The sequence below is a fragment of the Lissotriton helveticus genome, chromosome 2_1, assembly GCF_964261635.1.
Source record: "Lissotriton helveticus chromosome 2_1, aLisHel1.1, whole genome shotgun sequence".
Taxonomy (NCBI): domain Eukaryota; kingdom Metazoa; phylum Chordata; class Amphibia; order Caudata; family Salamandridae; genus Lissotriton; species Lissotriton helveticus.
Window position 1 is genome coordinate 346,725,429 of NC_136059.1, and position 23,523 is coordinate 346,748,951.

Consider the following 23,523-nt stretch of genomic DNA (forward strand, 5'->3'; position numbering starts at 1 on the left):
TTTCAATCAATGTAGTGGAATCATTCAAGTCATCTCCTCCTTGTGACAATATTTCATTATTGGTGCTGTCCATTTCAATCAATCTAATGGAATCATACAAGCCATCTCCTCCTTGTGACAATATTTCATTATTGGTGCTCTCAATTTCAATCAATGTAGTGGAATCATTCAAGTCATCTCCTTGTGACAATATTTCATTCTTGGTGCTGTCCATTTCAATCAATCTAATGGAATCATACAAGTCATGTCCTCCTTGTGACAATATTTCATTATTGGTGCTCTCAATTTCAATCAATGTAGTGGACAATTCAAAAGAAATTGCCACGGTCTCTTCATTGTGAGCCATTTTATTTTGAAATTGCTTGCTGTAAATTGCAGAAAAAAATAATCACTTTCATTTATCGTTTTTAGTAATACATAATATAAAACTAACTTCATCAAGTATTTAGTATAACAGAAGGACTGCAAATAAATAACAGAAAACATTTTTCAAATTATCTTCAAGTGTACAACATAGTTCCCCTTACAAATTAACAACTCACCTTTTTAAAAGTAGCAGAAGTGTTAGTACTGTGTAAATCAAACACCAGAAATTCACCACCAAAAATTCCTCACAAATGTACCTCAGACAGTAGTATCACAAAATGGCTGTGGTTTCCTCTCATTTGACATATATACATAACCAATTAACTTTCATCACACACAAATACAAAACCAAAGTAACATTTTAATTGGTTCTAAATTTCAACACTTTCAAATGTGTTTTCCCCATGCAATTTTCCATAGGACATTTACATACGTCTACAGCCTGAATGGCTGAACGGAATTACACCAAACTTGGCAAAATGGTACATCAAACCTAAGAGGTCAGGAAGGATCTACTATGCCCCCTTATGGTCATTTCCCCCTTCGCTTTGGCCTCCTCTTGTCTCTCAATCCTACCGAGGGACAAGATGGCGGCCGCTACGGACTGTTTGGAATGTTGACAGACGCCGGAGAACCAATCAGCTTCGCAAAGCTCCGTAACGCGAAAAGTACGCGAAGCGGAGCGCTGTTACAGATATATATCTTTTTTTCAACGTTAATTTCTCAAAATCCAGTGGAGCACATATATTGAGACCTAGCAAAGGCACATCGGGCTACCAGTCCCTAATATTTTGCCAAGTTTCGTGCAAATCCATTCAGCCGTTCGATTATTATTATTTTGTTTTTTTTTTGCCCCGCGGGGCCCTTTTAAAACCTCCACATCAAACCTAGGGGGTCAGCGAGGATCTACTATGCCCCCTTATAGTTATTTCCCCCTTTGTTTTGACCTCCTCTTGTCTCTCGATCCTACCGAGAGACAAGATGGCGGCCGCTACGGACTGTTTGGAATGTTGACAGACGCCGGAGAACCAATCAGCTTCGCTTCACAAAGCTCCGTTGCGCGAAAAGTCCGCGAACCAGAGCGCTAACCGGTCCGCTGTTACAGATATATATCTTTTTTTAAACGTTAATTTCTCAAAATCCACTGGAGCACATATATTGAGACCTACAAAAGGCACATCGGGCTACCAGTCCCTACAATTTTGCCAAGTTTCGTGCAAATCCATTCAGCCGTTCGGGCTAAAAGTGAGGCCAACCGCCCTATGGAAAACTCAATGTTAAAAACACGTTTTGGGACCCCCCTTTTTTCTCGGCCCCACTGGACGAACCCCCCCCAAATTTTCAAGGGCTGCTCAGAAACAAAATGTGCCATTTTCCTGAAAATTTCAGCCGATTCCGTCCACAAACGCCAAAGTTATTAGACATAGAATTTTCAAAAAACCCATAGAGAAAAAATCCTAACTATATATACCTACTGGCGACCGCCAGTAGGTAATATATACATATATATATGTGTGTGTGTGTGTGTGTGTGTTGCAATGCAGACTGTAGTATTCAGTTGCCTTTTACTCTCATAACTGCTCCCAGTAGTTACGTTGCATATGGTACATGTGATCCTACATAGGACAGGATTAGAAGGACACTCAGGGCAGTACATGCAACTCTCCTTTTGTATTTTTCTTTGGACACAGACTGTACATCTCCGACAAGGAAAATGTTTTTGGGGTGTTTTGAAGAACACATTCAGGAAAGTGGTAAACTTTCAATCTAGCTTCATCCTTAACTACCTTGCTTCTTGGAACAGTTGCTTTTTCCACTGCAAGAAGGCTTACAAATACAGACTGCTGAAACTGTACAATGGTCATCTTGGTATCTGTAGAATATTCGTTAAAACAGCGTAAGCATTGAAGAATGCCAAACTAAATAAATGAAAAGTTAAATTATTGTACCAGATGTATGACTTTCAAACAGCACAATAAGGCACCATCTTTTGATCTGCTCTAGCTACACCTCCCATGTGTATAGTAGAATTCACACTGGTTTGTGCATTTTTCCTACCTGACCCCAAAAAGTCACAGATGAAGTGCTTTCATTTTGAATACTATACTATACATTGAATAGTTGTCAGCATGCTGACATCTCTTGTGTCTGAAAATGTCAAATCAAGTAGCTCAATGCCACGCAGGGCCTTCTCTGACCCCCTCTTTGATGTTTCTTGCACACAAGCTCTTTAGGGTAACGTTTACAGTTAGAGCCAATTGTGCCACATGCTACAGTGCCCACTTTGATACATTTTTAAATAATTGCACTCCTATGTTAAATTAATTAAATTTGGTGGCATATAAATGGTGACCTTTAGGAGAATAGGTGTTTTGGCAAGTTCCCACCAAAAGTGAAAGGACAACTTGGTGAGTCAATTGAAGAATCCTTACCAGTCTAGACACTGAAACTAGATGCACTTCCAATGGCACTTTTTGACAACATACACAGCTGAATGACAACATAATTTATTGCTAGGTCCGCAAACCAGATATCCATTGAACACAGCTGTATTTTGACCTGGAAAATAGATCTCTGAGACAGGATATTCTTGATGGTCAAGGACAGGCCGAATCTTAGAGACAGATATCATGGCAACTGGGTAGCATGGTCCACAAAATAAATAACCCACTGCAGAAACAAACACACATCTCTGCTCAAAAGATTAGTAGACCGAATTACTGAATGTCTTGTAGAGGTTTATTTGAAAACCATCTGTACTTAGGCTTTTCCTCTAGGGATGAACTTTCTCTAATGTCTTTTTTCACAGTTAGCCTATTTAGATCATATGTATGCCTATTTTGGAGGTTTTGTTGACAATAATCATATTTAGCAACTCTTTTCTTTCCTATGGTTATATATGGTTATAGAGATCTTCTCTTTGAATAAGTTATAATCAAAATTCTTGAATACAGTTGTTACCTCAGTCTCTTTAGGTAGGATGTTCTAAAAGATACTGATACTGATACTAGTAATTGTTGCTTTATGTATATTGAATCTCATCTATGCACCTAAGGTCTTAAAGCGCTGTTGAAATTATATTACTTTTTTATTTTCTGTGCTTGTATTCATAGGTGAGGTCTAAGAGTAACAATGTTATAGTAACCATATTGAGTTGTTTTTTCTCGTTTTATAAATATTTGTATTAGAAAACATAGCCTGTACAAGGGATCAAAGGATCTTAAACAATTGGTAAACCACCGCAAACAGAAAGCAAATAATAGAAAGTAAGCAGCGATGATATGATAGACAGCCATCAAAACAATAAAAATCCAAATCAAAGGGAAGCATTGTGGTAATAACATCAACTCTAAAGAACATTGTCTTGGCCAGACAGCTTCTCACCTGTCCAATGCCTGACTAGATTCCAAATCCTACTCAGCCTCGGTCTACCAACATCATTCTTTAACGGAGACATTTTCAGGAAACAGATATTCAAATATTCTCACCACCAATTCAGGGACAAAGGGCTGCACTTGAGAGCCAGGAGTGTGCTAGCCAGAGGGATTGAAAAAAAATATAACCCCACCACGTTTTGAGGGATAACCAGTGAATGTCCCAACAGTTTCTAGTCTTACATGATTGATAAGTTCAAAATACTGTTAATGTTATCAGTATAAACGTAGAACAGGACAAGAGGCAAAAATATGAACCGCATCAGCTTCCTGGGCCCCACAGTGAAAACAGGTTCAAGTTCAAGTTCAGTGATTTGTATAGCGCACTACTCACCCAGAGGGTCTCAAGGCGCTTGGGGGAGGGTGGGTGTGTTACTTATCGAATAGCCAGGTTTTCAGCTGTTTTCTGAAGGAGAGTGGTTCGGCTGGGAGACCGGCTTCTGGTGCTTCTCCTACTACGGGGCTCGACTGACAGAGTCCTCTAATAGCCGGTCTGGCTTCGTCGGGGCTGGGTATCCTCCTGGTCCGTCTTGGCACCTCCACACACAGGACCGTAGACAAAACAAAAGAAATGCAGTACGTGAGGTGATTTTCCTACACGGACTTAAAATCAAGGAAAGGGAGTGAGGAGTTTGCCCGACCCGTGCTCCGACTCTATGTACAAGTGAGGGGACGGGGGGTGCTCATGGTAGGGAGACCGGGACAAGGGGAAACCGCTATGGTACAACGGGACCGCCCTTCCGTCCCACCCAGCCCCTGATCTTGCTACGCACCTGGGCAAGCCACACACCTCCCCCGGGTGAGTGGCTGGGCGGCTCGTGGGACCGGTGGCCTCCAGGTGTCTCCTCTGGTGACAGGACCGCTTCTCCAGTCTGCAACTCCTCTCTCCTACTCGCTTCCTTCTTTCGCCGTTCTTTCTCCTCCTCTCCGCTCCGGGTGTACAAGCACACCTCGTCTCCCTGTGCTTCCGCATTTGACGGTGTTCCGTCGTCCTGGAACCCCGCCCACTCGTCCTCAGCCTGAGAGTTAAAGGGCCAGTCTCTTTCACCTTCCCGGCATGATGCAGTCTCTGATTCAGACCCTCGGTAGTCCATCTGCTGAGGGAGACAAGAGGGGGTGATTGAGGGTTTTCTACGAGCCCCATGGGATAGCTCAGGTCCGGTTCCCCTAACGGGCATCACAGTCGGGGGCACCCCGTTACAGGTATAAACAATGAGATGTCAATGGAAGTGGCACCGGTACAGTCGAGCACAATAGTTTTAACAGGCAGCACAGCGCAGTACAAACGATATTAAAAGCGCACTTTGGTACACTAGCGCTATGGTATATTTATGCTCAGCAAGGTAGGCAATCAGGCAATCTAGCGAAGCTGTAATCTGGGCAATAGTGAATATGGGAGCAAAGGCAGATAGCAGACTAGCGTTGAAGCGCTACGATACCAGGAAACAGCAGTCATTAACTCTGATGTTCATGACCCAAAGGTGGTGGGGAGTATATTAATACTTTTTATGCGATGGTCCTTTATTCATGAAAAGTTTATAGCACTCTGCGACAGAAGATTTCTAACACTCATATCTTCAGCCATTACCTCCATGTCCAGAAGCCTGCTCTGTTTATGCGCCTCCAGCTTAAAAGGATCAATCCATTGATCCTGTGGAGCAGAATAGATTAGCGTATAAACCAAACTAATGTTCCCCTTCATGTGAGCTATTGTTACCAGATCTAAGAGAGTGTTTTGAGAGCAGCTAATCTCATCTATACTAAGACTGTAAATAAGATGTTGAATTTGCAGATACCTTTAGAAACCAACAAAGAAAAGGAAAACTGCTGCTGCATTTTCTCAAAGGAAAGAAAGACATCCTCCTTAAACAATAGTACCAGAGTAAACGTGTAGCCAGCTCCCCGCTCACTGGGAAGCAATGGAGGACACTAAGAGATAAATAAGGGTTAAATCCTAAATACGTATGTTGATTGATCAGTTGAAGTGTAAAACCTTTAAGGTCTTGAACCGGGTTCTTTTTTATTTTACATTATTGTGTCAATTATGCCAACACCTAGAACAATCAATTCCCCAAATGGAGGGTAATCATCAAACATATGACTCTGCTCCCACATCCACCAGCCGAGAACCAGACAGAGTCAAGAAAACAACGAGACAAGATAATAGAACTGCAGGGCAGGGAGACAGACCCCGCCTTTATCCTTAGGCAGCTGAAGGAGCAGTATTTTGCAGCAAATCTTCTTATTACTCCAAATAAACTTCTGCTAACAAGACTCTATCTTATTAAACAAGGCCATAGAGAGAAAAAGAGGGATACAATGGAAAAAATAAAGATACCTGGGAAGAATAATTATTTTAATAAGATTTCACCTGCCGATTAGGCCCAGATGCAGGCAAATCCACGTATTGCAGACATTAATTGTATGTTGATAAAGTTTCTGTAAGTTATATTCAATAATCTCCTTGATTTGAACCGTCAATTCTTCCCCATGATAAGTTGCTGAATGTACCCATCACGGGAAACATTGTTTATATTGCATGCGCTACATCACATGTGACTAGAACGCGGTTGTTACAATGACCGCATTGTTACAACGCAAACTATTACGTCGCAAATCATTTCTACGACTTGCTGTAGGGTGCCCGCTAAACTAAGGAATAGTATATTTACTATTCCGGCACCTTCTCTACTGTTGCACACGCTAGAGTTGGGATAGTAAATTATACTATTCCTTAGTCCAGCGCGCCCCCCTAAAGCAAGTCGTAGAACGACTTGCAATGTAATGGTTTACGTTGTAACAACATGGTTGTTGTAACAACTGCGTTGTAATCACATGTGATGTAGCTCATGCGATGTTACATCACAAATTCACCCATCGCTTATCCTGGGCTGGAGGAATAGCATTAGACAAAACCTGTGTTTTATCAGGATTGGGCTTGTATCCTGGGGAATTGAGGGGGGTGTAGGGGCCCCTAGGTCGTGTGCGGAAGCCAACTTGAATTGCAAGATTCTGAGTTGGAACATAGCAGGTCTTAGAACGAAAAGTGCTGAACCTAGATGGCTTGACTTTCTTAAAGATCACGATATTGTGGGTCTACAAGAGACATGGGATAGGGAAAATAATTTTGGGATGGACGGATATAAGTCCTACCATGAGCCAGCATGGCCCTCGGTCTTGGGAAGAGTAAATGGTGGCCTTTTAATTTTAACATCTCTAAAGTTGATAGGGACTCATTGTATTGTGGACACAGGCTCCATAAATTGTTTGGCTGTAGAAATTATAACTGCCAATTCAAGGAAATTGTTAATTGTAAATTTTTATAATTCATTTGAGTCTAAATTTCAAAATGAATGTTTATTTACTTTAAAATGTTTTTCTAGAGGATTATAGACTTAAGCAATCCACTTTTGATTCTATTGTCAATTTGGGAGATTTTTATATGCATTTATGTAGGAAGGATTGTCACGTTGTAGACCATTCGGGATCAGAGGATTCCCCTAATTGCCACTTTGAGCACACGCTGCAAGGAGAAGGTCTGGGGGATTTCTTGGCAGTAGCTGATCTTTGCCAGCCAAATACAAATATTACAGAGGAGAGGATCCCTACCTTTAAGGCAAGAGAGCAGGGTTCTATAATTGATTATATATTTATTTCCCCTGTATTGCTTTCTCATGTGGTTTACTACAGTGCTCAATGGTCTTATTCAGTGACCACAATCCCGTTGTACTTGAGTTAGGTGGGGTACTTGGAGTAAAAGGTAAACAAGGGCAATCCTCCACTCACATTTGTCTAAAGACCTCTGGTCAGGGACGTAGGCTAAAATGGACTAAAGTAATCCCAGACCTTTTTCTTCAAGACCTAATGCGAAATGCTGAAGAGTTTTGACATTTGTCTTAACACTATAAATGTGGGGGCAGAGGTCATACTGGCATTTGAAGACATCTGTGTTCAGGTGGCATCTGGCTTAACATTGCCTAGTAAAAGATGGACTGAAATGGGTTAAAAATGGTTTGATAATAACTGCTTAAAAGCACACCAAAAGCGTATTTCTGCCCTGAAACAGGTCCCTAGAGATCGCTCTTACATAGCTCAGCTGAGGCAGTCTTATAAATGTGCGATGAACCGCCGAAAAAATGAAATTAAAGAAAATGCATGGAATGACTTGCTATTTGTTGAGGTCCTTAATGATAGCTCCAGATTCTGAGCCATAGTTAATAAACTATTTTTTACAGGACTTAATACCAGTGTCTAAACCTGCACCTATTGGCTGAGAAATATACAGTTGGCCTTTATGGATCTATCTTCAGCTTTTGATCTAGTAAATAGATCAAAGCTATGGGGAACATTGATAGGTATTGGGATGGATCGCACCTAGTTTATTTTTTAGCATATCTCCTTAAGGATCTTTATGCCAGGGTCAGAGTTAGCCAAGATGGTAAATGCACAGGGCACATTAAAATAGATAGTGGTGTACATCAGGGCTGTATTTTAGCCCCCTTGCTGTTTACCGTTTATATAAATAATTTAGGCATTTCCCTTAGTACTGCTAGTTTAGATATTCCACATGTAGGAGACAGGGTTCTGCCTGCACTCCTATACGCTGATGACACAGTCTTGCTGGCCCGCACAGCGATAGGGCTAAAGAGGTTCCTGGATTCTTTTGGGTCCTTTATGCAATCTTTGGATCTAAACGGTAACAAAACTAAATCACATACAATGACAATGGGGCAGAAGCCAAAAAAGCTTAAATCCTTTTACTGCGAGGGGATAGAGTTTACAAGCGGTTTCCTCTTTCTCTTACCTGGGTGTCCTATTCAATGAGAGGGGCTTGTGGGTTTGACCTTTGACCCCGCTCCCTCGTTCCCGCTGCTGCATCCCTGCGGCCGCCCCCTTGTTCCCCATTGGATACCCCGCTCCCGCTTCCCAGCTGTTCCTCCCTCCCTTCCCTCCTCTTAACTGGCTGCTCAGTGGCGTAGAAGTGACCTTTAACCCTGCTCGCAGGCAGGTCGCTCCCTACCCCACCACACAGCCGCCAGCTGACTCGTTGCTCCTGCATACCTGCCGCCGCCGTTTCCCGCTCCCTCATTCCCACCTCTGCGTCCCTGTGGCCCCACCCCCTGTTTCCCATTGGATACCCTGCTCCCGCCTCCCAGCTGCTCCTCTTATGGAGGCCGCTCAGCCAGTCAGCACCTGGACCGCGCCAGAACCCCTGGACCCCCGCGAACGCCACAACACCAGACTCCTCTACGACGACAGCAGCCTCTATGCACTCAACGCCGGCCGAAACCACACCTGCTTCCAAGCCACACCGAAATGGACTCATGGACCTTTCACCTGCCACACCTGCAGCTTCACCTGTGACAGAAGCACCAAACCTCCAAGGACCGGACCCAAACACCTCCGTTGCATATTCCTCAACACCCGCTCCGCACGCAAACACGCCGTCGAGCTCTGGGACCTACTCGACACCTCCGGCCCAGACGTGGCCTTCCTGACCGAGACTTGGTGGAATGACTCCTCGGCGCCCGACATCGCCATAGCCATCCTGGATGGCTGCAAGATCACCTGCAGGGATCGCGCCAACGGAATCAGAGGAGGAATAGCCATCGTCCACAAGTCCACCCTCAAGGTCGCCACCCACGCAGACGACACCCTCAACACCGCTGAACACCTGCACTTCCGGATCCACACTGACCCCACCTGCACCCTCAGAGGAACACTCATCTACAGACCACCCGGACCCCGAGCATGATTCAGCGACTCCATCGCCGACCTCCCCAGCACCCACGCACTCGCCTCCACAGACTACATCCTCCTCGGAGACCTGAATTTCCACAACAAGAACGCCAAAGCCACCCTGATCGACAACCTCGCCAACCTCGGTTTCAGACAACTCGTCACCACACCCACCCATGCCACTGGCAACACACTGGACCCCATCTTCTCCACAGGCACCCACGTTGCCTTCGACCACACCACCAAACTCCACTGGACCGACCACCGCTGCATCCATTTCACCTTCAGCAAACCAACCACGCACCACCGCACCCAACAGCTGCCTCGCCGCTGCTGGAGCAAAGTCACTAAAGACCAGCTGATCACCGCCCTCGCCCAGAACCCACCTACCGACCCCACCAACCCAGATGACGCAGCCCGCAACCTCAAAGAGTGGATCGACGACTGTGCCAACACCCTCACCCCACTCAAGAAACTGTCCAACAACCACGCCAGCAAGAGAGCCACCTGGTTCACCGACGAGCTGCAGACCTCCAAACGTGCCTGCTGGAAACTGGAGAAGATATGGCTCCACGAACGCACTTCGGACAACCGCGCATCCCACAAGGATGCCACTCACAGACATCACCACCTCATCAGAATAGCGAAGAGATCCTCCTTCAAAGGCCGCCTGGATAACAATGCACACAACTGCAAAGAGCTCTTCAGCATTGTAAAAGAACTCTCCAACCCCAGTGCCAACGCCAACAACATACCACCTTTACAAGAACTGTGCAACTCACTAGCCATCTTCTTCCACAGAAAGATTGCTGACATCCATGACAGCTTCAACACCATGACCGCCCCGACTACGCCAGACCCCACCCCCCTGTGAACACCACCAGCGCCAACCGCCTGACCTCCTGGACGAGACACGCAAGGTCATGAACTCCATCCACTCAGGATCTCCATCAGACCCGTGCCCACACCACGTATTAAACAAAGCAAACGCTGCCATCGCACCCCAACTACGGAAGGTCATCAACAACCCCTTCGAAACAGCAACATTCTCGGAAAGCTGGAAACACGCCAAAATCAATGCCCTCCTCAAGAAGCCCAAGGCGGACCCCAAGGACTTCAAGAACTTCTGGCCCATCTTCCTGCTCCCGTTCCCAGCAAAGGTCATCGAGAAAATCGTCAACATGCAGCTGGCCCGCCACCTGGAAGACAACACCTTGGACCCGTCCCAATCCTGGTTCAGACTAAACCACAACACCGAGACAGCCCTCATTGCTGCCACAGACGACATCAGGTGCCAACTAGACAACGGCGAAACATAAGCCCTCATCCTCCTGGACCTCCTTCCTGGAGCCAGAATCCAAGAGAAGGCCCTTGACTGGACCACGTCCTTCCTCTTCGGCAGAACCCAGAGCATCCGCCTCCCGCCCTTCAGATCCGAGGCCACCGACATCATCTGCGGCGTCCCCCAGGGCTCATCCCTCAGCCCAACGCTGTTCACCGTCTACATGGCCCCCCTCGCACAAGTGGCCCGCCCATACGACCTCAACATCATCTCCTATGCCGACGACACCCAGCTCATCCTCTCCCTCACCAAGGACCCGCACACAACCAAAACCAACCTCCACGAGGGAATGAAGGCTGTCGCCGACTGGATGCAGAACAGCCGTCTGAAGCTGAACTCGGACAAGATGGAGGTACTCATCTTCGGACCCACCCCCTCAGCCTGGGACGACTCCTGGTGGCCGACCACATTGGGAACAGCACCGACACCCACCGACCATGCACGCAACATAGGATTTGTCCTCAACTCCTCCCTCTCCATGTCTAAACAGGTCAACGCCGCCTCCTCCTGCTGCTACAATACCATCCGCATCCTCCGCAGAATCTACAAGTGGATCCTGACCGAAACAAGAAGAACGGTGACACAGGCCCTCGTCAGCAGCAGACTGGACTGTGGCAACACACTCTATGCAGGAATCCCAGCCAAACATCTACGACGACTACAACGCATCCAAAACGCCTCCGCCCGACTGATCGTCAATTTCCCCCGCCGCAGCCACATCACCCCCCACCTGAGATACCTACACTGGCTCCCCGTCTACAAGAGGATCACTTTCAAGCTCCTCACCCATGCACACAAAGCACTCTATAACGCTGGACCAGCCTACCTCAACAGCAGACTCAACTTCTACACCCCGACCCGCCAGCTCCGCTCCGCCAGCCTCGGCCTCGCCGATGTCCCCCGCATCCAAAGAACAACCTCCGGAGGCAGATCCTTTGCCTACCTTGCCGCCAAGACCTGGAACACCCTCCCTACCCACCTACGTCAGACCCAAGACCTACTCGCCTTCACAAGACTCCTCAAGACCTGGCTCTTCGAGCAGTAGCGGCACCCCTTCCCCTCAGCACCTTGAGACCCTCACGGGTAAGTAGCGCACTTTACAAGTGTTCTAACTGATTGATTGATTGGGTTTCGCAGCAAAAAGCCAAAAAACTTGCGATGTCATGATCCATAGCAGCCAACCAAGGATTTGCATCCTGACTTGGAGCTATAGATCTAAATGTATTGCTATAGCAAGGTATGGGCCTGCGATTTGGGGATATAAATCTGCAGCGGGCTCCAGATAGATACATTTCTAAGATACCTCCTGGCGTTTCACCCCTACCTATGTTATACACCAAGAACTGGGCATTGGCTTTGTTGCAGACCTGATAGGTCTGGGCCCTGTGGCAAACTGGATAACGATCTGGAATTATCCAGAATTGACATGGAATAGATAAATTGCTATGGACTGTGTCACCTTGGAGAATGCAAGTAGAATTCAATGGCTCCAACATGTTAAGTCATCTTTAGATAAACTAGGACAACCTGAAATTGTTGTCTCTCCTGAAAAGATAGTGAGAGAGACCTTGGTATGGGTTAAAAATGCAATTTTTAAATCTATTTTAGCACTCTGCGGCCGTATGTCAATACCAGGAAATTACGTTCTAATTTCCTACTTTTCCTGGAAACTCCAAGATTCAAACGAACTCGTACTGGAGGGAAAACATTCGAGGTTTGCGCCACTCAGTGTTGGAACAAGCTTCCGGTTGCCTTACGTGCATGCCAAACAGAATTGGCATTCCGAAAGTCTCTGAAGACTCACCTTTTTTCCACCTAATGCTTTCCTCTGTTCCTACACCCCCTGTTTCCAGATTTATCAGCGCCGGGACGCCCCTTTGGGGCAGCTGTGCGCTTTATAAAACACACAAATAAATAATAAATTGGCTGTAGAGAGAGAGGCAATGCACAAAGGAGCCAAGAGGTAAATAAGGGTACCTACGGGATAGCCCTCCACTCAACAGACATCAATATCAAAAAAATCCCTGTACCCTGGACATTAGCATTCATCTAATAGGCATCCAATTACTATTTTCTGGAAAGAACTGTACTGTTTAGATCCAGTCTTGCACCCTCTCTATATGTAGTTGGGTATATTCTATCTCTGCCTAGCTGTCCAAATCAAACCATTGTTTGTAGCTAAAAAGGGGAGATTCCGGAAGGAATTCAACTCGACACATCCCCAGATGTCTGCTCAACTGAGACAGTACATCCACCCACACCTGAAAATGAATAGAGTGAAAAATGTGTGGTGAAAAAGAATGACACATCACGGGCGAACAACCCTTGGGGCCCTTGGCAGATGTTACCAGTTTACAGCCCCTTTCTCATCATCGGTTGACATTCCTTTTCAAAGTAAGATGAAGGAAAAGAGTGTCCAAAATAAAACCATACGTGTTATGAAAAAGGACAGGTGCAAAACAAAGGGCTCAAGGAATCGCTCCCTGATGTGACAACAAAAGTGATTAAAATCAGCAGACACACCAATAATACACCTTTATTAATAGATCTGGTGTGTACTGATGAAATAAAAAGGCTGGTAGCTTAAAGGCGCCTTGATACCTTCGGGTTTAGTCTGCGCGGTATAAGTTGCATAATAAACGTCGCATACCAATACCTGTAGCCAACATGTTTCACTGCCTTATGCACTTTATGGTAGATTCGTCAGGGCTCACTACTGGGTCACTGCACCAGTGTTGGACATCATCATTATTGGAACTGTCGGGTTGAAAACACAGCCTTAGTTAAAACCACCTACGGACCACACTCCTAGCATTCAAAATATGTTTGCATACTGTTCGTATAGAAAAAGACCAAATACCCTTGTACCACCACGTCCTCTCGTACCAGCTGGCAAGGGATAGCTCTCTACCCTACTGTCGATTGTCGCATCAATCTAGAAGTAATAAACACGTTGTCACATATGTTGAGCGTTGATATACGGCAAACACATTCACAGGACAACCCCTGTTACTGCATTGCTACTATTCATTATAAAATCAACCATGTCTCTCTTACATGCTGGCTCATATTGCGTTGTTCAGAAACCATGTTAATTGCCAGGTCACGGGACTGTTCAAGGAACACGTCCGTTGAGGAACAATTCCTTCTGTACCTGAGAAACTGGCCCACCGGGAGATTATCCCGTAGGGCCCTAGGATGGTATGAATTATATAAAAGGAGTGAGTTCGTGTCGGTCAGTTTCTGATGTACCCGGGTGCTCAAACCCCCATCTTTCCCTGCCTCAATTTCAAGGTCTAAGTAGGTAGCGTTGATATGGCTGTAAGTCCAAGTGAATTTCAGACTATGGTCCTGCAAATTCAGCCAAGTCAGGAACTCTTGCAAGGAGAACGACTGGCTATGCGTGTCCAACTCAGCCGCTGACTGCAACGATGGGATCGATTTCTGGATCCTCTGAGTGTTTAGGCCACACAACAAACATCACAGGATGGCAAGTGGAGATTAGGCTCATCCTTACTAATGCCGTACAGCCGCAAGACACTAGTGTTTACTTTTGGGTGTCTACTGGTTGTCCGTTTGGAAAGGGCGCTATTTTGTAAGAGCATACGGGATTGTTAGAAACTCGTGTTTATATTGTGTATCTATACAATTAAACATGAGGTTTGTTATTTGCATGGCTTGAACTCCTTTTCGCTTTGCGTTAAAATTGAGGAATGGCAGTGATTTGCACGTTTGTGACTCCGTTCAAAGATGGCGCCCGCAGTAATCTCCAGGGTCACATGATGTTTCATCACGTGACCGGGGGCAGCCTGGGTCCGGGAAACTTGGTTTGTTTTAAAAAACGGACAGACATGAGCCTAGGCGTTCCTGGGATGATTCAAGGTCCTGGTTTAGTACCCGTACGATGAGGAGTTGGGGGCATGAAGAATGATAGTTTGTGTCGTGATTTGTGCTTGGCGTGCTGAGGCTGACACGCGTTTTAAACTCAGCAATAATAATAACAACGGCTGCGTGTCGGAACCCTGATGAGTGAATCTTTTGAGTACAGGGGTAAAAGACAGGATACAACATGAGACTATAGGCTGCTGGGAGCAATGTGCAGCATGCGTTTGGTCCATTCACTATGGGTCCGTGGTTATGGAATGAATGTGAGTTTTTTAGCCTGGCAAATAACATGGTTTCTGAACAACGCAATATGAGCAAGCATGTAAGAGAGACATGGTTGATTTTATAATGAATAGTAGCAACTCAGTAACAGGGGTTGTCCTGTGAATGCGTTTGCCGTATATCAACGCTCAACATATGTGACAACGTCTTTATTACTTCTAGATTGATGCAACAATCGACAGTAGGGTAGAGAGCTATCCCTTGCCAGCCGGTGCGAGAGGATGTGGCTGTACAAGGGTTTTTGGTCTTTTTCTATACGAACAGTATGCAAACATATTTTGCATGCTAGGAGTGTGGTCCGTAGGTGGTTTTAACTAAGGCTGTGTTTTCAACCCGACAGTTCCAATAATGATGATGTCCAACACTGGTGCAGTGACCCAGTAGTGAGCCCCGACGAATCTACCATAAAGTGCATAAGGCAGTGAAACATGTTGGCTACAGGTATTGGTATGCGACGTTAAGCTACCAGCCTTTTTATTTCATCAGTACACACCAGATCTATTAATAAAGGTGTATTATTGGTGTGTCTGCTGATTTTAATCACTTTTGTTGTCACATCAGGGAGCGTTTCCTTGAGCCCTTTGTTTTGCACCTGTCCTTTTTCATAACACGTATGGTTTTATTTTGGACACTCTTTTCCTTCATCTAACTTTGAAAAGGAATGGCAACCGATGATGAGAAAGGGGCTGTAAACTGGTAACATCTGCCAAGGGCCCCGAGGGTTGTTTGCCCGTGAGGTGTCATTCTTTTTCACCACACATTTTTCACTCTATTCATTTTCAAGTGTGGGTGGATGTACTGTCTCAGTTGAGCAGACATCTGGGGATGTGTCGAGTTGAATTCCTTCCGGAATCTCCCCTTTTTAGCTACAAACAATGGTTTGATTTGGACAGCTGAGCAGAGATAGAATATACCCAACTACATATAGAGAGGGTGCAAGACTGGATCTAAACAGTACAGTTCTTTCCAGAAATCAGTAATTGGATGCCTATTAGATGAATGCTAATGTCCAGGGTACAGGGATTTTTATGATATTGATGTAGAGAGAGAGCCGACAGAGATTCTGAAACCCACTGTGAAAGCTTACCTTTTGCTAAAAACTGTTTTACAGATAGAACCTTACCTGACAATTGTTACGAAGCCTTTCCACCGTTTTCTCTTAACTAGATTTCGCCTCAACCTCCTTCATTGTCTTTTAGCAGATGTGCAGAGATGGAGTCGGGTAAATGATCTAGGCCCCTGTACATGTGACAACTTTTCGATACAGGATACCATGCACTTCACAATGTTTTGTGCTCATTTTAGCTCCATGCAGAGAAAGTTTTTAATCCAAATTTTAAAGGGGAAGGGTTTATGCAAGTCTTACATGCCTTGTTATATTAGCAGATGATAGTTGACCCTTGGGAGATCTTTAATGTTACAAATTGTTCAGTGGCGGCTGTTAGGCACAGGGAGAAAGGGTGCTAGTCATTTTAAATCATGGCTGATTATATACTCTCATACAAATTCATTTTACTAAATGTTTTTATATTTGTGAAAAAGTGACGTAGGATGATGTTCTATTGATTTATTTGCTGATTGACTTATGAATTACTCGTGTTCTTTTATTTTGTACTTTTACTGTTATATAATTGGTATATTTTGTCTATCCCAAAATGTATTATGATTTTTATCTATTTGTATTGTTGGTATGATAATTGTTCTCTGCTGTGTCCTTTTATGGCTTTTATTAGCGGAATAAAGTGGTTTTGACCCACTGACAGTCACTAGCTATCATATCTTGTACCCTGAGACTTCACGAAATTCCTGTGTGGCTGGCTCAATAACCCTTATTGCCCAAGCTATGATGGATGATGGACCTTCTTTTGGCTCATGCAGACGGTCGATTTTGAGATCATCTCACCTTCACTGCAACTTGATGATTCGCAGCCAACTATATGATCCCTTCCTATATCCTAAGCTTAAAGTGATTTGACATTGCACTGTAGAAAGAGTTTCCAGTGATTGATTTATTGCCATCCATCCCAGGATTTCTTTACCCCAAAAGAGGTTAATGTTAGGTATTTTTTTTGTCTCAGGAGTATACATTTAAGTCCTGATGATGATCCCAACATTATAAAGTGAGAGCAAAACGTTGTTGACATATAGTACCATGAATATCGCAAATGTCTTTTGTCTAAAAATTGATCGCATTGGTACTTCAAATAAATGGTGACAGAATTTGTTCATTATTTTTACAGTCACTAAAAAATGTCTGAGCTGTAAAATAACTTTCAGTCTCTTTGTTATTTCCCACTTTATTACGTCTGTGTGTTTTTCTGTTTGGATTTTTTTGACATAAAACTTATTTATCTTCTATGATAATTGTTCAGTGTGATTTCATATTAAGTGACCACCTGTTACTTTACGAATATTTTTACCCACGTCCCATATATATACCTTTCGGTTTCCTTATCTATGAAAACAGGGCCCTTCTTTTAGGGCATAGCATGGGGGTAGGATGGAGTGGGAGGGCTCCCCAGTTTGGGGACCTGGGAAATGGGGAAGAGGGGTCATTTTTAGAAGCCTGGGCCGGCGGTTTTCTTTTCTGGTTGAAGGGGTGGAAAGGGTTGAGGGTTTTAAATGAAGAAAAGTTGTTTGGCGGGCAACAAAGTGATAACTGATTTGTTGGACCAGATTCAGTGGGAGATGTGGCAGAAATGTGACTGGCTGAGGGTTAATTTGTGGATTTTGATATTCAGTGATAATGGCTGGTGATAATAGGTGTCTTGGCCAACAATTTCATATTGTTTCCTACAACATTAATGGGGTTAAGGCTCCTCACAAGAATAAGATGGCCGGGAAAGAATTATATACCATCAAGCCACAAATTGTCTGCCTTTAAGAGATGCATCTATCCCCCGCAGAAATTCAATTGCTAAAGAGACTTGGCAGTAGAGTCCTATATACCTCTTGTTTTACCTCTGCTCAGAGTGGTGTTGCATTGTTGACCCGATCCAGCAAATGAGGGGTCTTGAGGCAAAAGGTCAACTCTTGTGGTCATTGGCTTCTTTCAACATCCAGAAGGATAGCATGTGTCTTACTATCTGTGTAGTCTACAGACCGAATAATGATGACCCGGCAATCGTTGACTTCTTGTTGGCTGAGTTCCAACTTTGGCCATCTGCCTTCATTCTTTGTGGAGATTTTAATGTCACATTATGCCCGTTAAAAGATTTCACAAGGCCTCTTGAGTCCGGCATTTTGGGGGAAGCATCAGCTCAGTGGGGGATTGAAACAACTCATCTCATCATATGCACTAGTTGACCTATGGCATTTTGAGAGAGTCAATGAACCTGGCTTTACATTCTATGCCACCCACCATAAAACGTATAGATATGTTCCTAGTGAGCAATACGTTGATCTCGCTATTGATTGTGCTTAATCCAAGATATATCTGATCACAATTATCTATATCTGCTCATTTAATCAAGTGGCCTATTTCAGCCCTCTGGACTTCAAGGATGGATATGTGAGCGAAGACTACTCTAGGAAGAGAATTACATTCGCTCTATTATAGTACTGTTATGTGTGTTTCTGGAGGTCAACATCGACTCGGCAGCTAGTACAGTTGCCTGGACGGCACTTAAGGCTTTATGTCAGGGACTTAGAGTTCAGTGTACGGTCCATTAAGGGTGGAAATATTGGAGAAGACCGAGGCACTCCTAAGCCTTAGCACTTTGGATCCTAGTTTGGAACAAAGTGCAATCCCTGGGGATGGGCTGCAGTTTGAATCTCACATGGAATGGTTTGCTGTCTTGCATGCCTCTCTCAAGACAATTAAAAAAAGCTGAGCTCAGCAAATGCCAAGCTTCATTAACAGTGAAGAGATGGGTTGGCTGCTCTATAGAGAGGGCTCCCAGCAGTTCTATTAGAACCTTTATCAAGAGGACTTTTTTCCCTCTACTGATGTTTTGTGCCAATGAGTTGGGCGGTATTCTCATTATAAGCTGAATTACACCCAACAGTCTAATTTAGAAGCACCCATAATTCTCTCTGAGAGAGAAGTTGCTAACAGCTCCCTAGCTAAGGGTAAGGCCTCTGGACCCAATCCAATTCCTTTGGAATTTTATGGGGTTTTCTCGCATATCTGGGCCCCAGTTCTTTGGGATTTGCTTAATTCCTTTAATACATCTGGTCAGGTCTCTGGGTCTTGGGGTGAGATGAATATTGTCATCTTTCCTAAAAAAGGGAAGATCCTACTCTTTGTGGTTCATATTGTCCAATTTCTTTATTCAGTGCTGACTTGAAGATTTACACTTGCATCATGGCAAACAGGCTCTCATTGATTATTTCAGGTTTGGTCAATATAACCCAGCAAGACTTTACCCATGGACGTGATACAACCTCACACATCAATGTGGCTTTCACTGCCCTAGAGGCCACCTCTGTTGAAAAGGGCTCATTTGGTATGATCATTCTTTACACTCTGAAGGTCTTTGACCAGTTCTTCTGACCTTTCCTCTGTCTGGTCATGGAGCCTGCAGGCTCGACTCTGGCTGTATACCTAGAGTCTGTCAACTTTACGTCAGCCTGACAGTGCGGATTCCCTGTTGAGGATCTCTCTATGATTCCATTAACATTTCTCAAGGCACCAGGCAGGGCTGTCTTCTCTCTCCTCAGCCTTTCATTGTATACACCAAACCTTATATTCAATCTCTTTAAATGGCCGATGATATCCATTCTTTGACAATACACTGATTTGAGGTGAAGGCTCTAGCTTATGCAGACGAAATAGCATTTCTAACTTTCTCCCAAGATATTTACGTTTTCTAAGCATTACAAGACAATTTGTGTCATTGAATGTCAGAGTGTTTGCTCAGTTTCTTTGCTTTCTTTATGCAATTTATCTATATCACTGTATGTTTTCTTGCCATATAACATGTCATTAGCCCTCTTGTGAAGCGTTTTAGAGTGTCCTAGGAAGGAGATGGAGTCTTTTTCCCCCCATAAAAAGATATCTCTTATCTCTTAAATTGTTGGCTATCTACTCATCCTCTAACAACTCTGGATCCATGTCCTAGAATCTGGTTCTGGGAATATAACCAGGGTTTTGTTATGATATAGTGATGATGGTGTGGCCTGAAATTAGGATATGTTTGATGGTTGATTCAACCACAGAGTTTAGCAGGTAGGAGTCAACAAGTAAATAATTTATCCCTGATAGATTTGATGGAGGACAGAGAGGAATGTGAATTTGTTGCCAACCGGGTCGTGAAGTTAATGTACGGAGCAATATTGTGCCTTTATATGTGGGCTTTGGATGGCCTAAATGTACATTTTGATTGTTGATCTAATACCACATACATTGGGAGATTTAAAGTGTCTTGCTAAATGATTGCCAAAACCCAAGTTAGGATCATATATATGTATAGCTCACTTTCCCTGGGTTTAAATCTGGTAATGGTCCACCTCTCTTCATCAACGTGTTTTGCAGGAATGACGGAGAGCCTTAATGTTTTGATATTAGTTTAATCACTCCATTTATTTTGCCCTTGGTGTTAGAGGATGTTATGTTCTGAACCCAGTTTATTCTTATGGCTAGGCCATTCTCTAACAAATTGTAAATTCTTGTAGGAAACTATTTCAGCCTTTATCCTAGCACAGTTATAAAGGAGCTTTGTTTCTTCATTTGGTATTTGGGGCGTTTGAAAGTTAAGTTTATAACTTTTATACCAGCCATTACTTTTAAACTGGTGTGCTTGGAACAAGCATGGTGACATTGGCTCTAGAATTGCTTAACTGGCCAGTTTTCCCCTAATTCCTGTGTCTGAAATGGTGTTGTATTTATATTGATGTATATGATATAATTGGAGGCAGAATTCCTTCCTCCAAATGCCATTCCCTGAGTGTGTACTATATTAAGACCAACATGGGTATGGATAGGGGTGGGCGGATTTTGCGCAGTTGCGCTACGCAAAACTACGCAAAATGGTAAAAAATCTCAACGGCAATGCGCAGAGTTCCGCGAACACACGGAATGGCTTGTTCCGCCCGTTCGCGATGCTTTTTTCCTGTTCGCGAACGCTGTTTGCGTGCTCAGGGGGAAATATCTCACGAGCACGCATTATGAAAGCGCGAACAAGCAAAAAATTCAGCAAAGCCGCGGATCGAGGAATTCGTGGCAATTCCGCTTTCTCCACGGAACGCAAAATTACCCAAATTCCGCTAATTCCGCAGGCGGAACAGAATATACCATCCAGGTCTAGTATGGATATTCTTAATAAGACTTGATTGGGAGTAGAAGAGCTTAGGTAGAGATTAGAAGTGAATAGAGTAAGAAAATAACAGATAATATAAAATAAAGGCTTTTAAGACTCTGCACACTTTACCACTGCTAACCAGTGATAAAGTAACTGTGCTCTCTCCTTAAAACATGGTAGACTTGGCTTGCACCCAATTGTCATATTTAATTTACTTGTATGTCCATTGTAAACTGGTACTACATGAGCCTACATGAGCCTCGGGCCTGTAAATTAAATGATACTAGTGGGCCTACAGCACTGATTATGACCCCCTTCAAGTTGCCCTTTAACCATGTCTCAGGCCTGCCATTGCCTGGGAAAGAAACCTTTTGCAAGCTCAAACCTTATTTTTTAATACGTACAAGTTATTCCTAGGATAGGGCCTGGACAGCTCAGAGGATAGGGTATAGGGCATTTAAAAATGTTAGATATGTACTTTTGATTTTTACATGTCCTGGTACTGAAAATTTCTTAAATTCATTATTTAACAATTGCAAGGCCTACCTCTCGCATAGAAATACATTGGAGTGACCATATTACATCTAACAAGCTGTAACTCCCAAATGGGGACAGGTAACCAGTTCATGTTTGGTGTCTTTGGAATTGTAATGAAAAATCCTCTCTTATGGTAAAGTTGGATTTTAAATTACAATTTTGAAAATGCCACGTTTAGAAAGTTGTCATTATTCTGCCTCACAATTTAGTGCCCACATCCTTTCTCTGGTTCACATGACTGGGTGTAGCTGACAGTTGGGCTTTGTGAATTCACCTTGACAGCTAAAAACAATAGAGAGGTTAGATGTGCCTGTTTGGGCCATCATTGGCAGGATGGGAGGGCAGGGCTGAGCACAGCCCTGCTTACAGTTGAATAGGCTGTGCCCTTTCTCCACACAAAGAGCTAGATACCAGTACTTAGTCTGGAGCCAGGGCAGGGGAGGCAGGAACCCAGTGCACTCCAAAGGAAAAGCTCTAGAAGCTTCTACCACCTCCTACAGGAGAAGCTGCACTTAAATCAGGACCCCCGGCAAACCCTTGTCTTGCCAGGCAGCTGGCAACAGTGGCGACAGTAGTTAATCCTGAAGTTAATAACATCATTAACTTGTCTCTGCAGTCTGCCACAGTGCCTGAGGAATGGAAACAGGCCAAGCTACTACCCCTGTCAAAGAAACCCTCACTGAACCCAGATACCCTGGCTAGCTATCGACCAATCTCACTCCTTCCAGCCATGGCGAAGGTTTGTGAGAAGGCAGTCTTTAAACAGCTGTTTGTGTTTATTGAAACATTTGGTGCTCTTCACCGGCTCAGTCCAGTTTTAGAGCCTCATACAGCACCGAGACTGCTTTGGTTGAGATAACAGAGGCCATTAGGGATTGTTGTGATTCTGGTGGCAGAGCAACTTTGGTTTTATTGGACCACTCTGCCGCATTTGATATGGTTCCACACCGGCAGCTTCTAGCTCGCCTGTCTAATATTGGAATCTCAGGCCAGGTATGGGACTGGATCGAATCTTCTCTGGCCAACAGATCCCAACAAGTGTGGGTACCGCCTTTTTCGTCTACACCAAGAAACATTACTACAGGTGTCCCTCAAGGCTCTACGCTGAGCCCTCTGATTTTTAATGTGAATCCACTGATATATTTGGCGGAAGAATTGGGTGCCAAAATTATAGCTTACGCAGATGACACCCAGCTGCTTTTCACATGGAAGAAAGATGAGGCCTTCGTGGAAACAGCTAGAAACTGCCTGATGGAAGTTTTCCACTGGCTGGTACGGGCCCAACTCAAATGTAATGAGGAAAAGTCGGAGGTCCTTCTTAATGGGACCTTTCCACTGAATTTTCGGGATGACCTGTGGCCCGTGGGCATCCCCAAGCCAAAAACCTAGGGCAGTCCAGCAAAAAAACTGGGAGTTTGGTTTGGTGAGGGCCTAGGATTTCATACTCAGCTGGCAGGCAGGAGTGTGCTTTGGTACATTGAAACTGCTTAAGAAGTTTTTGCCGCTCCTGCCAAAAGCGGCCAGAGAAATGGTGACCTGTGCTCTCATCCTGTTGCGGCTTGATTATGCCAACTCCCTTTACATCGGCCTTCCCTGCTACCAGATAAAGAAATTGCAGACTATTCAGAACGCGGACGCTCGAATGCTATTAGGCATTCCATCAACGTTCGGTATCAAGCAGTCTCTTCGCAACTTG

At 44.3% G+C, this 23,523-nt stretch overlaps 1 protein-coding gene across 1 annotated transcript in view; it reads left to right on the forward strand.

Moving 5' to 3' along the window:
• The window catches only part of LOC144817969 (UDP-glucuronosyltransferase 3A1-like), an 858,629-nt gene that overhangs the window by 483,115 nt on the left and 351,991 nt on the right, over positions 1–23,523 (forward strand). The window lies entirely within an intron of this gene.